The 15161-nt window shown below is 42.1% G+C and overlaps 1 protein-coding gene across 3 annotated transcripts in view; it reads left to right on the plus strand.

The window, feature by feature from the left end:
• CDH13 (cadherin 13) overlaps positions 1-15161 on the plus strand; it is a 651169-nt gene that overhangs the window by 494017 nt on the left and 141991 nt on the right. The window lies entirely within an intron of this gene.

Consider the following 15161-nt stretch of genomic DNA (forward strand, 5'->3'; position numbering starts at 1 on the left):
CAGCAGATATCCATGATATCTGCTGCGATGCACCTTTCATAAATATGCGTAGGACACTGTGGGACCTTAATTTCACGGTAAGTGCACGATAGTCCACTAACGTGCTTTCTTAAATATGCCCCTTTGTCTTTTACAGCTCAGTATTTCCAGATAAAATACTGGAGAAAACATTGACTGGCTGCTAGTTATACTGGTTATTACTCTGTGTGTAATAGGTAAAATGGAAACTAGTGAGTACTGTATACACATTGCAAAGGAAGCGAAAGAAAAGCAAAACTACTGCACCAGATAGTATAAATTAAACTCTGTTCTCTCTTTCTTATAAGAAGCTAAATCTGTATTTTTAATAAATTAGAGAGGTGCTACCACAAAACTGTTAGAAACAGAGTTTATCTGAAGTAATATACTGACAGTCAGTGAATTTATTGCATCTAATTAATCTCCTCTAGTTAAAACATAAAACGTTATTGTTAATTCATTAAAATTCCATGAAGTTAAGGAAACAGCGAAATACTATAATATTTTATGGTGCTTGGTGAAAATACAAACAGTGAAATTAAAAACACGCCGAGGATCAGTTCAAATACAGACATATATTTTAATATTTTGCTGTTTGCGTAACGTGATAAGATTTTAATGAATTAACAATATAATATTGTTTTAACTTGAGAGTAATTGGATTCAATAAGTTCACTGGTTGTCGCTACTTCAGATAAACCCGGTCTTCTTTTCCTATGAACATACAGATTGCTCATAGACGAGACTCAATCGGAAGGGGGGCACCGGAAACTTTAAGTTTGATTAGATCTCTTTATTTTAGAAATATGCAACTTGTACATCTGCCGGGTGTTGGTAATTGAAATCTGTGCCTTTTCCCCATGATGGGTGATAACGCAGGCATTCTTGCATCGCTTTTTCAGTAAATACGAGAACGTTGAAAAGAAAATTATTTCTATCACTTATTTATCCCTTGTTTTTGGCTGAAACCGTGCTGACTTTTCCTTGCAGCAGATGTCTTTATAAATAGGACATCTGTTGCCGTCTACAGACTGGGATTTATAGCACGAAGAGCTCACCTTTAAAGGGAGGCGCACGGAACTTCAGAACCGATATATGTCAGCAATTTTTTCTCTCCTCGCTCTTTTTAATCAGCTTTCTTGTTATAAAAAATGTACAACATGATAAACTGTTCCCATATTCTCCCATGCAAACAGACCTTCCCCTGCAGGAGGTCGGGAGGTACACTGAGTTCAGAGACCTGGATCCAGGCACACTCACCATCAACTGATTCCAAAAGAGAAATATATCAGCACAAATTAAGTTTTTGTGTTTAACAATTTAAAAGTTGTATTTTGATGTTCATATTCTTTTGAAGTACATCATGGTGGATAGCGATAGTGGCATCGGTAATAGGCCTGATTACTAACTATGGGGTAAAGATACAAGGGTTGTCTTAAAGCAGAGTTAGGCCATGGTGTCGCTCCTACCCTTTTGGAACAACAAATCCCAGCATGTCCTACCTACATCAGAGGATGAAGATAAAATGACAACACTAATAGGCTTGATTGTCATTTATTTAATGTATTCACCAGGAATTTCCTTAATCAAAGGAAGGCAAACTGATGCTGTCCAGTTGTTTTGGAACTACAACTCCCAGCATGCCCTGTTAGTCAGAATCTGAGTGGGAAGAGGAGTGAGATTGGGAGTGGTCATCTGTTGTACTCATTAGGTCGGGTCTGGTCCCAGCATGCCCTGCCAGCTATTGGTTGGATATTCTCTAGCAGAGCATGCTGGGGTTTGTAGTTTCACAACACCTGGAGAGGCACCGGTTGACTAGGCCTGCATAAGGTTCTTTTAAAGCAGAGGTTGCCTATAGCAACCAATCAGATTCTAGCTATCATGTTTTAGAATGTACTAGATGAATGAAAGCTAGAATCTGATAGGTTGCTATGAGCAATATGCTCACCTTTCCTGTTTAGTTTAAGGTTTAAGGTTTGATAAATGTATCCACCTGAATGAAGCTATGGTAGAGCCTTCAGGGCCTCGTGGCTGTAAAAGGTCTTTTTGTTTTACCCACGCCTCATTCTTTTCATAAAACATTTGAACTTTAAAAACAGAACAAAAACTAATTATGTGACTGTGTAGTCAATGTATAAATACCCTGGGCTAGATTTACTAAGCTGCGGGTTTGAAAAAGTGAGGATGTTGCCTATAGCAATCAATCAGATTCTAGCTTTCATTTATTTAGTACCTTCTACAAAATGATAGCTAAAATCTGATTGGTTGCTATAGGCAACATCCCCACTTTTTCAAACCCGCCGCTTAGTAAATCTAGCCTTCTGTGTGACTTGCTAGGTAAACCATGGAAATGTAAAGCATAAAAATTATACTTTAACTCTTTTTTTTTTAATAATAAGAATCAGGGAGGCTCCCTCCACCCCCCCCCCCATAAAAAAATACATGTTATCTGTATTTGTCTCGAAGCAATTACACAGTTTTTATTTTTTTACATTTCTCTGCCAGTATCTTATTAGAAACTCTTAATTAACATCTTTTCACCAAGCCTGGAGGTCAGGAGAAAACTTAAACCATATGGTACGCTAAAATGAATTTAACTTGCCATATGTGTTTATTTAAAATTTTCCGTAATCTGCAAAAAATGTAATTCTTATATACAAGGAAAGGCTTGGATGACTGCAATAATGTTATAGGAGGACACACGATGCATGTGCATGGGGAAAGTATATTGTTTTATTGCTATCTGTACCTTGTTTAGCAAGGTTATCCAGAGAAAATATTTGATGCAGGGGCAGATGATTCCACTTGTACTGGGCTAGGTGTTGCCCCTGCCCTCCTTGGGTATTATGCCCCCACGTCCTGCTGTTGTTTACCTTAGTAGTGGGTAGGAGAAGGTTGGGGCAGCAAACTCTACAACCAAATAGGTTCACCCAATAGCAATGTTTGTTTCTTTCCGAAACAAACACTGACCAAACAAAACAAACTTGCTTCATGTTATTCAAAGTGCAAGTGAAGCCACTATTTACATAAATATATAATCATATGTATTACTGGACTAAGTACTATATATGTCATAGCTGATGTCTTAATTCAATGCTGAACTGATGCTTCATTAAATATGTCCAGTACTGTAGTTCATCAGTCATTGCTTGAGGGTGGTGTGTCTCTATCTTGCAACATTGTACAGCCAGAACTTGTATCATTGACTATGAAGTCTCCTAGGTAACAGAGATGCTCTATAGATACAGGCTGCAGATTGGGGCAGGAACATTGCTGCACATAACTAAGATGATATGTTTTGCATTCTACGTTTTGGTCCTGTTGCTGATCTGATTAGTACCGTGTCCCAAAGATGTGAGATGTAGTTTCAGCTGCCTGCAATAGTGGGAGGCGCCATCACTCGATCCCATTGTACTTTTTAACACAGCTGCCGGGGAAATTCAGGCTAACTCGGAACACTACCTTTACACTTACAATATGCTTACAAAAGCTGTTTGGAGATTTTACATTTCAAAAATATAATAATAAGTCCATAGCCTTTCATCTGGAATTATAAAAGTTCTTCTCTCTACCCACCAAAAGACCATTCCAAGAAAAGAGTTAAGATAGCTTGAAGTCTTGTCAGCGTATCCAATCATAGCTGCAAGCTCCCCCCCTTCCCCAGTAACGATTTGGTCTCCTCCAAGGAATAGGAGTGCTAAGCACATTGGGTTTTCAAGCACCTTATCCCTCTGGCTGGAGGACCAAGTGATACCACCTTTCCTCCATGGAGTAATTTAAGCCCCATGAGTACCGGCAGATTTACACTTGATATTAAACTACATTCTGCAGGGTTGGCTGGCGCGTCTGTGTAAGAGACATTGAGGAAGATGAGTGAGGACATCTAGCAAGTGATAGTATCACACAACTGTGATGTCATTTCCACCTGTGTACTTCCTGTATTGTGAGGCTCGCCGGTTCAGTTCAGACTACTCTTCCCCCTACTATCTCCAATACCATGGGACCCTAGGCTCCAATCTAGGTAGCTTAGTGGTTAATCTAGCCCAGCCTCATTCAGATCGAAATCGGTGCAAACAAATACATTTAAATTAATTTTCATTGAAACACCTTTCAACCCACCCTTATATAATACTATATAGGTAGATGGTATTCTTGAACCGATATATAAGGATTTGTGTTAAAAGCAGAAGGTTTTGCAGCATAATACATTGCATTTTGTCTCATTTTGTGTCCATATTTCTTGTGCTTCTTGTAATATTAAGGATCAATATAATAGTATATACAGTGGCACTTTCTCATAGAAAGTTCTATCTATAATCAACGTAAGAACATTTGACATTATTAAAATGCCTAAATCCAAGGTTCCTCTGCAAAAGGTGCAATAATGATTTCTCTGTGTAGTGCGTACAGCTCTGCAGTGATAACCCAAAGGCAGGTGGATCTGCAGGAGTACAGGAAACTTGCCTGCTTGGGGGGGTCACTGTTTTAATGATCTCAGGGCACTAGGAAAGGTCACGTGTCAGGTGCACTCAATCACAGTCATTCGTGCAGCTGAACATAACACAGACAGCGATCTGTGCTGGTCTTTAATGTGTCCTTGACCAATGTGACGAGATACTTGAGGCTGTCACTGAACCTTTATTATTCTGTATGAAGATGACAGTTACTTGTGGATTAACATGTAGATAATGGATTCCCGGTGAAAACGCTTTCAACATGCAATAGTCAGAGTTTTGTATTTGATTTATTTAAGAATTAATTTTTTTAGACAAACCAGCTGGTGATATGAGAACAGCCTGACATAGCAACGATATACTTCTACCCAACATCATCCTCATCAGCTATTTATATAGCGCCACTAATTCCGCAACACTGTACAGAGAACTCACTCGTATCAGTCCCTGTCCCATTGGAGCTTACAGTCTAAATTCCGTAACATATACACACACACAGACTAGGGTCAATTTAATAGGAACAGTATGTTTTTGTAGTGTGAGAGGAAACTGGAGCACCTGGAGGAAACCCACGCAAACACGGGGAGAACATACAAACTCTGCACAGATAAGGCCCAGGTTGGGAATCGAATTCATGACCCCAGATCTGAGAGGCAGAAGTGCTAACCACTGAGCCACTGTGCTGTCCAGATCTGCTATAGTTATTTTCACGCTTTGTTTATATAGTATTTGGAAGCCAGGGTTTAGAGGGCGAATAAAGCACTAAATGAGTGATATAATGTCACTCATTCATTGTTGTTACTGACCCTGTGGTGCCAACCAATGAAATTCTCGGGCAGCAGCTGACCATTTCTTACCTATGAAGCTTCTGGCTTCAACTCCTCCATGTTGGTTATGGGCTGGGAGTGTGGCGCTGAGCTATGATGTTACAGACCAACCCCACACTCCCAGTCTGAGAGGGGCAGATGACCCCCCCTGTTCCTCCACACAAGATAAGAGGGGAGGGGGGTTACCGGAGGAGGAAGTGGGCGTGGAGGTACTGTCTCAATTTGTGGACCCATAAAGGGGTGTTGCCTCGTGGGAATGTAGGCGTGGTTTGGGCAGATCTGGACATTGCTTCGGTGAATCCTAGATGGGGGTTAATCGTGTATCGATTTTTGTTTTTTAAAATGTTGGGAGGTATGCTATAGCTTTGTCGGATTACAGAGGACCGGAAAAGACAGTGACAGATATAAAGGTCTATTTATCAACAGGATAGAAGCACTTCCTTCCCCTTTTTCGATGGATTTTAAATATTTTAAAGAAAAAAAAACAAGTGCTACAGACAAACCACACGTTTGTATTTCCACTCAATAAGAGAACATTGCTATTGGTAAAGAAAGACGACGGCTTTATGTATTTGGTGAAATTCTCAGGTGCTTTGGAATTTCTGAGCCAATAAAAGATGATGTTGTAGGATCTCTGGGCACAGAACAGGCTGACAGTATAATATAATACAATGGGGATAAGACTGAAAGCTGCTTGTTAGATAAAGCTTATTATAATATTGGTATTTTACATGGTATCAAATGAGATTTCCGTCTGATACAGAGTGCTGGAATTTGCTAGGATGGGGGGTTGGGGGGATCACACAGAAGAATTGGGGTACTGGCGGGTGCAATGTCAGGGTTATTTATTTTTCCTTTTACTTCTGTTCTCTTTCACTTTGCTGCACTAACCATAGTCAGAGATTTCCATGGTCAATGACAACAAAGGTACAGGCCCCCTTCGGTGTGAAATCAATACTGACACTGGTTACCGAGTTATCCTGCAGTAGAGTAAAGAAATGGAAAGTAGAACAGTGCTGGAGTAATAGAGATCAGGTCCATCCATACACTAATCCCTGATATCTCTTACCATATCAGTGTGACTTCTTCATGTCATCTTTTATGGAACGCAGTAATGATCAGAACGATGTCAATCTGTCATTCACTTGGAACTGCATTTATAATTTGCAGAGTATAATGTAATAAAGATTTCTAGCACAACCTTTTTAAAGATTGTTAGTCCCTGACATTGTCCCTGGTTTTAAACAAATTTCCAGTATGTTGATGTGTTATGTCATTCTCAGTCTATGTTTTTATTCTTTGTATCAGAACAACCACACAGTGGAATGTATCTTGCTTTGTGTGCTGGATGTAATTCTCGGTATCTTATCCTTTTATAATCCTGTAGGCACGGTATTGAGTACCGCACAGTGGGGCATATTTAACAAATAATGATGGTGCACTATCGTGCACTTACCGTAAAATACACGTCCCTCTGTGTGTCCCGCATATTTAACAATGGTGCATTACAGCAGATATTGTGGATATCTGCTGCTTTGCATTCCTTTTCGTTTTTGGGAGCAGTCATCATTCTACAGTATGTTGACTGATCCCGGCCACAATCTAACAAGTTCCCCCCAAAATTTTTTGGGGGAAACTTGTTATGTTAGCTGAAGCTGGCGTACATATCATAAATGAAAAATTTCAGTGCTGTCAGCTCTGCTCCGAAGAGCAGAGCTGGACAGCGCATGTGTGGAGGGATCACATGATCCCTCCACCGCTCACTCTCTGCAACTATAGTTGCAGAGACAGAACGAGATGTTTGTGCACATGTGTAGCACTTCGAACTGCACATGCGAAATTGATGTATGAAGAGGAGCGAAGAAGACCTGGAGGAGATCTGGAGACAGGGCATTCCGAAGAGGCAGTTGTAAGTGTGATTTTTTTTTTATCACAGAAACAGCAGTTTATCGGAACTACTGTTTCTGTGATGCGTTTTTCATGAATGTGTAGCGCCTGCGGGGAACAGGACAGCCGCGACACAGAAGAACTTACTTTGTAAACGATGGTCACCTCCAGTCCGTTTCCGATATCCCAGCTGCTATTCGATCCCAGCAGATCAGCAGCCGCAACCCTTGTCACCTCCAACCACGTCCCTCTAGGAAAGAGACATAGATTACGGCCATGCCTACCAGGAAAGGGCTGTCCGAGAACATGGCAATGAACAAGGACACTCTCAGTCCAAGCTCACTTGCCGCCTCCTCACTTTGCTCTCGCCAAGGCACGGAGGACTACAGGCACTTGAGACCAGGAACAGTCTCGCCTCAAGTACCTCGCACACCTCCCGGTGAGGGCCTAATCAAAAGGGGGAATGGAGCGTGATACTCATCGGGACACTCCCACTTCCGATCCTGCTCTCCTGCACCTCCCCTACAACTGCGGATGAAAAGGAACACACAGCCTCCCTCTACACTCTCAGTGAGACTAATATGGGCACCCACAACGCTAAACTAACTACAACAGCGACCCGACTCTAACAACGCTCTAATGATCGGCAACGCAACTAAGTCAAACAACTATGACTAACTAGGTGTGGTGCACTAACGGACCTACTCACTAACCACTACGGGGAACACCAGCCGATGTTCACGGACTATACCGGAGGGCGGTTCCTAACCCCCTCACCCAGGTCTAACCAAGGAGACTGTCTCCTTACTATGGGGTCACCCATGGACCCTAAGGACCGGCTGCACCAGGCCCAACTGAGGCTCGCTGGAACAGCACACTAACCCGGTGGCCGACTGCTGCACGGAACAGCCGATCGAAACTGAACCGCCCGACTGCCTGTACTCGGGTATCGAACACGTGTCCTTACACCCGGAACCACAGGATAACCTGCACGGAACTCGGGCTTGGGGACCCTCCACCAGAACCACGGGCCGCCCCTGGAACTGCCTCAAGGTGTGCTGCACTGCCACCGACTCACTCAGTCACCCCCTCTGGGAACCAGCGTGACCCCAGGGGCGGGTAAAATACGTATGTTCTTCCCTGACTATATGTAAGCTGGTAACTACACTTGTCCCCCACAGCACGGGTTAGCACAGGAAAACACAGGAAACAAGAGCCTACTTTTAATGGGGGCCTGACGTCTTGTCCCTGACACAATTATGTAACACACCCAAAGATACAGTAATACAGACAATACTCGCCGCACAGACAGAATAAATACAGTATACAGTACTTTGCACGCTACTCACCAGAGCACACAGCTGCTAGCCAACCAGCTGGTTGCTACAGCACCAACAGGAGCCTCCGCTCTACTGTACCTCCTAACTCAGTGTGCTCACCTCACAGGACCGCGCCTACACTCACAAGGCTCTCATGCCTCTAACACACCACCGGGGCCTTCTGCCCTACACACCATGGGCCTCTGCCCAGCTGCCTACAGAGCCTTGTGCTCTGGGGATGGGCCTCAGCCCCCTCTCTAGCTCAGGGCTCTGAGCCCACTAACTAGGGCCTTGTGCCCTGCTACCTAGGGGCACTAGCCCCTGCCTACTTAGGCCTTGAGGCCTCTCTATCTAACTAAGGGCCTTGTGCCCTTCAGTCTATGGGCTTTCAGCCCCCTAACCAGGCCCTGTGGCCTCTCCTATGGCCTCTAGGCCACTACCTAACTAAGGGCCTTGTGCCCTTTTACACCTGGGGCTCTGAGCCCTCTTATCTATCTAACTAACAGGGCCTTGTGCCCTTTAACAACTATATGGGCTATTTACTCAGTGGCCTAATACCCAACTCCTGGGCCTTGTGCCCCTAATACACGTCCCCACGGGCATTGTGCCCGACCGTGGCCACGGGCCTAGTGCCCGAATTAACGCTGAGGCTACTTACCTGCTCCGCGCAGGAATCTCGGTTTGCCACACCGTCTTCCTCTTCTTTTCCGGGTCCTGCCGGCTGCACCTCTTCACCCGTTTGGCGCAGGTCTTCTTGCTGCTCTGGAGGCGGGGGCGCTCTCAGCCCTTACAAGGGCTCCCCGCCGACGATCTCTGCTCCGGCGGCTTGATTGCAGTCTTCTTCCGCCGCTCCGCACGTCTGGTCCCTTCCTCCGGCGACGGACTTCTGCCAAAATGGCACCGATTGGCTCGCCGTGGCGCCAATCTTTCAAACGGCCAGGCGCGAGCCGTGATTGGCTCGCGTATCCGGACGCTGATTGGCCAGCGGGGAAAGATGAGCCCTGATTGGCTCATCCTTCCTCCGCCGACAGGACCTGCAAAGAAGAACGTATACTCACCGCCGCAGGAGCGCTGGACGGGTAAGTAAGTTCTTTCTTCTTTCTTCACCCTCTTGCTGGGCACAGGAAACAGGAACATCTTCAGCCCCTCCTGGGGCGCAGCCACGCCAGACATCTTCGCCCTCTTCACGGGCACCAGCATTCTAGAAAATGTTAGCTAGAATCTGATTGGTTGCTATGGGCAACACTTTTCCTTTTTAGAAGGTTTGATAAATGCCCCTAAGTTTCTTTTTATTATGTATCTATTGAAACCTGCACAGTACCTTGTTATCTATGTTGAATGCAATTCTTAGTCTTTATTGGGTTAATTTGCATATATCTACTTAATTGTGTGTGTGTGCCATAAGATTAGCTTTATTGATGGTATTTTAATTAGTAAAGCTGAATAAGTGCCTCGACAAGTGGTCACGTTATGCTTGGCGATGTTGTTTGTCATTTGGCATTTAGGAGGACTCTATGTCCCTATTTTATAGGCTGACTCCCCTACTTTATGCAGCCCACCAGAGACTGTTGCCGTTAAATAACCGTATCAGTGAGTGCAGGGGATGTTTTGGATGGGGGTAATAGACAGTGTCAGTGTGGGCAGCTGTTTGATTGCATCGCCATTAAAGTGTTTATGGTTTCATCTGGTAATCTGTACATACATTCTCTGTGCCAGTGACACCAGAGTGCTGGAGTAATTATCGCTGGATCAAAGAGGTCAAGAGCACAGCGGTTCCATCCATTTATAATGAAACGCAGAATGAGTCAAACCAGCGAACAACAGGAGCCTTATTCAGAACCCTACATGGGGCTAATGTGAGGCTTTGTGCAAATGTACGTCTGCATATTAATCAGGCTTGTTAAATAAACGCGCTGTGTCTGTGTACACTGCACACGCTGCACAGTTGTCCTGTAATCTTTTTGAAAATAAAACTTATAATTAAGATGCCTCTTCACGATCAAATGATCTTCATAAAGGTTTATTATACAGCAGGAAGGAGCGCGGAGTACCAACGCCAGCCGTCGCTTCCGTCAGGCTGAATTTGACGAGCTGTCAGATTCGTTCTTAAATACTTTTAGGGTTGTGGATATCCGCTAAGAGACATGTCAGTAAAACAATTTTGCAGGGATATATTCAATATCAAGGTTAGCGCATGTTGAGATTTGCAGATCCACAGCTGCCTACCCATGTTCTGTAATAATTGTTGATTACAAAGCAAATAAAGCCACTATTTGACATTAATATTTCTGTATTTGCAGTGTTTATTTAGTGTAAGCATACGCTGAATATATAAAAACTGATGTGTTAATGAACTGAATAGTATAGAGGAAATAACTCCCCTGTTATACATAACTAAATATGCCCACTATGCTCTCTCTCACTTCTCTGCACCAGATTGCCATGTTAGGAGGGAGGAGCTTCTGTAACACAGCAGACACTGAGTGACTGACAACTTGACAGACATGTTTTGTGGAAATGCACAGAGTGAATTGACTGATACTCAATACTTTAATAGAACTGTAGTGCAATGTCAGGCCAATGCTGAACAATACAGTTTTATGATTCACATCTTAATATTTCAATTTTGGGATTTAGTGGTCCTTTAAGACAGATATTGTAGATTGGACAAGCCATTGCCAAGGGGACTAATTGGTGATATCTTAAACTTTTCTGGTTATGTGTGTCAAAAGGAAATCCCTGTAAAGGACAATTTATATCTAATGTGTGTGAGATAATCAGAAATAATATTAACATTTTCCAGAAGTAAAAAAAGGGACTATGTACAGTTTTATTTGAATAAAAATACTATATCTGGAACCGCTTCTGGCTTTAAACATATTATTACATTGTAGTATTCTTGCTGGCATTCAAGCTATCTATGTCTGTAGGTAATGTTCTGTCATTGTTTTTTAAAGTCATTGTTTGAAAATACTCTGATATTTCCGCTTTATCATATACAAGCATTTAATGAATTCATTTACCTTAACACTTAATATAAGATATACTGTATATTACAATACTGGGCAATGCGTGTAATTGTGCATTCTCTTGTACACCTAACTATCACAGGTTGCTCCTATGAAATGCATTCATAATAGATAATTGCTTTCTTTGATTTTTGGAAGCCCGGAATCGGTGCTTTCGTGCCCCAAGTGCAAAAAACAAAAAGTGCAAAAGGGTGCAACAACTTCAGGCCCTACCCAAAAGAAGAAAGTCCCATCTATCACCAACCCCCAAGACCAAAGCATCCCTTAGGGGGCCTGGGTCCTCAGACCCCTCTTCACCGCAAGCTTGGGAATTCCCTTTACTATGGGACCTACCAAGGCTTCACCCAAGATCCGTAAACTTGCCCAACAAGGGAGGGTGTCGGAGGTTTTCCGATGGGTGGGCTTTCGTAATTGCGAATAACACATCTAATACAGGGACACTACCACAATCAACAAATAATCAACCATTCAATAACTGACACAACAGCAACTAGTGGAGAAAATATGGCAACAGTCTTTACATTTAAATTTCACAATTAAGTTGTAAGTGAAGGGCATTGCCTACTTGTGGACCTCCCCTCCCGGTTGTAACCCTTTGCTTTCAATCCCGTAGTCATTCGGTCTTCTTGCTAAACATCCGGATCCATACTTACCAGCATTCCGGGACAGGTAACAAGTAGGCTGTACCACCTATCTTCAGATCCACTCCCTTTGTTGTGCAAGACTCCACCCCCTTTTCTGACAGACCACGCCCTTTTGGTCACAGAAAAACTTAAGTCTCAGAAAAATAAGTACTATTGGTAAGGCTGGTACCCAGCGACACTACAAGAAAATTCTAACAATGCCATACTTTTAGCAGTTTTATCAGCGACTGAAAAAAAAAAAGCCCTGATCAGCTTGCTGATTCATGTGTACACACTACCATCAGGTCTGTGCTCCTAATTTGTCATAACCATCAGCTGACAAGATTGTGACTCTGCACCCTCCATAGAGATCTATGGACAATGTCGTGAGTGCATACACACTGCAGAATTGGAACGACATAGTTGAATGAGCTTTTTAGTTCAGCTTAAAAATCTCATTCAACAATGCATTGTGCTTTGAAACGATTATCGTTCGTTGTTGTAGGGTACACACTAATATGATATTGGGCCGAACGGTTGTTTATTGTCTGAGTGGCCTGATAATCGGCTGATAGCCTTGTAGTGTGTACCCAGCCTAAGTATGACCCATAGACATTGTGAAGCTGTACATGTGTAAACAAGAGGTAATTAGGTTCTAGAGTAACAAGTCTGATATAAATAGATTTGCTTGTAAGGCTTTTATACCACTGCAGATACTTGAAAGAACATCATATTCCCGGGTATAAATTTGTGTAGACAACCTGCAGTCACCTAGTTCCAGAAACAATTATAGAATGTGATGATCTGCTGTCACGTGTGCTATATATAGAAGTGTGCTCATTAATGGTCGAAAGCCAACACATCTTACTTTTCTATATTTTAAATGACGGTTGCTGTGCTGTATGAAATACTCTTTTGGATGCAGCATATGCTATAATACTTTTAGATGCTATTGTCGCTGAAAATCGTACTACTGCACGGTTCACTGAACCGAAATGAGCGAAATATGCAATTAATTAGAAATATCATTCCTTATTTTATCACCTCCTTAATGCTGTTACAGTCTACATTTCTCCCATGAAATGACTGATTCGGAGTTACATACACAAAATATACATTAACTTAATATGCTAGGACTAGAATATGATATTACTTTGAATTGAAATCCGTCTTTTTACAATGTATATTTATTGCTTTTTAAAACTGAATAGATGAGAAAGGCAAAGCAGTAAAAATAAAACATGATGGGATGAAATGAATCGCCATTACTCCTATAACTAACCAAAGATCTTGTGTATGACCTGTGTGCGCCCAGGGAAAGGAGCCATTAAAAACTATTTTCATGATGGGCACGATGATAAGAAGGGTCATTCTGTCTGGTCGGAATAGAGAAAGACGTAAGAGGAACCAAAGAAAGAAATACTGAGCCACTAAGGGGCCGATTCAATCTGACGCAGTAGGGAGCTTTTGTGTTGCGCAACAATACTGCAAAATTACTTTGTGTGACGTGTATCATATATCATTGCATTGTTCGACTGAGCCCCATGTAAGAATTAGTGATTGATTGTGTTTTCTAATGCAATCTTCTCTCTTATTTCATACCGCGCAGCCATTTAGATTTACGAAGGACAGTCCCAATTTGAGGGCTCTGTCCCGCCGTCCCGATCGGGGCAGTTTTGTCCCGTAGGTGGGAAATTTAGGAGGTAATTTTTAGCAGCGGGGAACAGGTGCCGTGATTGTAGGTGTTGGGAGGGGAGGAGAGTACGGGGCAGGTGTGTCCACTCGCCCTTTGTGACATGGCCACGCCCTCTCTCCTGATGCCAGGTTCCCAAATTTTGGGAGGTATGCTATTGGCGGAATAACTGTAATGGGATAATGCACATGAGGTGAACATATATATAAAGTTATTCAAACCCAGAAAAAATGCAGTCTGACAGAAATACATAGAGGAAACAGGAAAGAGTATTGACAGAAGGGTAATAATGGAACAGAGACATAAAAGTGGGACAATAGTAGACATTTCAAGCTATGCAGCTTTCTCATGTAAAATAACAATAATTTCTACTTTCTAGACTGCAATACATGACCCAGCAGCGCCCGGTGACTTCCTATAATGAATATTTTCCAGATTAGAAATCTTTTTATACTTTCATTAGTGTGAATAAAAGAGGCTTAGTCAGTTCCAAGATCGCACATTGTTCTTATGCTTTTAAATAGAAATGTACCAGGGCTATTCAACTGTAATCATTATATACAGTGTTGCCAATTGTGCTGAAAAGTCTGTGATATCTATAAACTGTGAATATAAAATGTAGTACTTTATTTTATATATCGTATTATATATATTTTATTTTCAGAATTTGTAATATAGCTTCACATAACTAATGTAAATTGTTTGATATGCTTATTTTTTATATTTAATAAATATTTTGCCAACCCCTGAAAAATAGTCTTTGTTGACAATTTTATAAAAACTTCCTGACAGGCAACGATTTGATTTACCAAGCCAGACATAGACTGTGGTGGGTGAATAGTATTTGGAGTTATGGGGCTATTTTGATAGCTGTACCCTTATCATGGCTATGTGTCTGATTTATATTCAGTGGTGATATTAGCCGGCGGCGGTGAGAGTTAACTTACCATTTCACTGGGCCAGTCTCTCCAATTGTGCGCAAACGTGCGCTGGCTTTCAGTTCCACTAATGCGAGGGGGAAAAAAAATAAAGTAATAATAAAAAATATATATACATATTTTTCTGTTAACCTGAGATTCTGCAAAGCCTGGAAGTGACACAACTTAATTCCAGCAGGGTTATTGGCGTTGATGATCATGTAATCACCAGCAATAACTTTTTTTACAGACAGTTGACAACTTGGTTGCTGTAGATATCAGCCAATCTAAATTCAACTTTGAATTTTCATATAATGTATTGCATGGTAGGGTTTATTATTAGTTTTTATTAATCAATGACAACTATATAACCTTTTTGTTGTTGTTGTTCTTT

The sequence above is a fragment of the Mixophyes fleayi genome, chromosome 10 (genome assembly GCF_038048845.1).
Source record: "Mixophyes fleayi isolate aMixFle1 chromosome 10, aMixFle1.hap1, whole genome shotgun sequence".
NCBI classification, from domain to species: Eukaryota; Metazoa; Chordata; class Amphibia; order Anura; family Limnodynastidae; genus Mixophyes; species Mixophyes fleayi.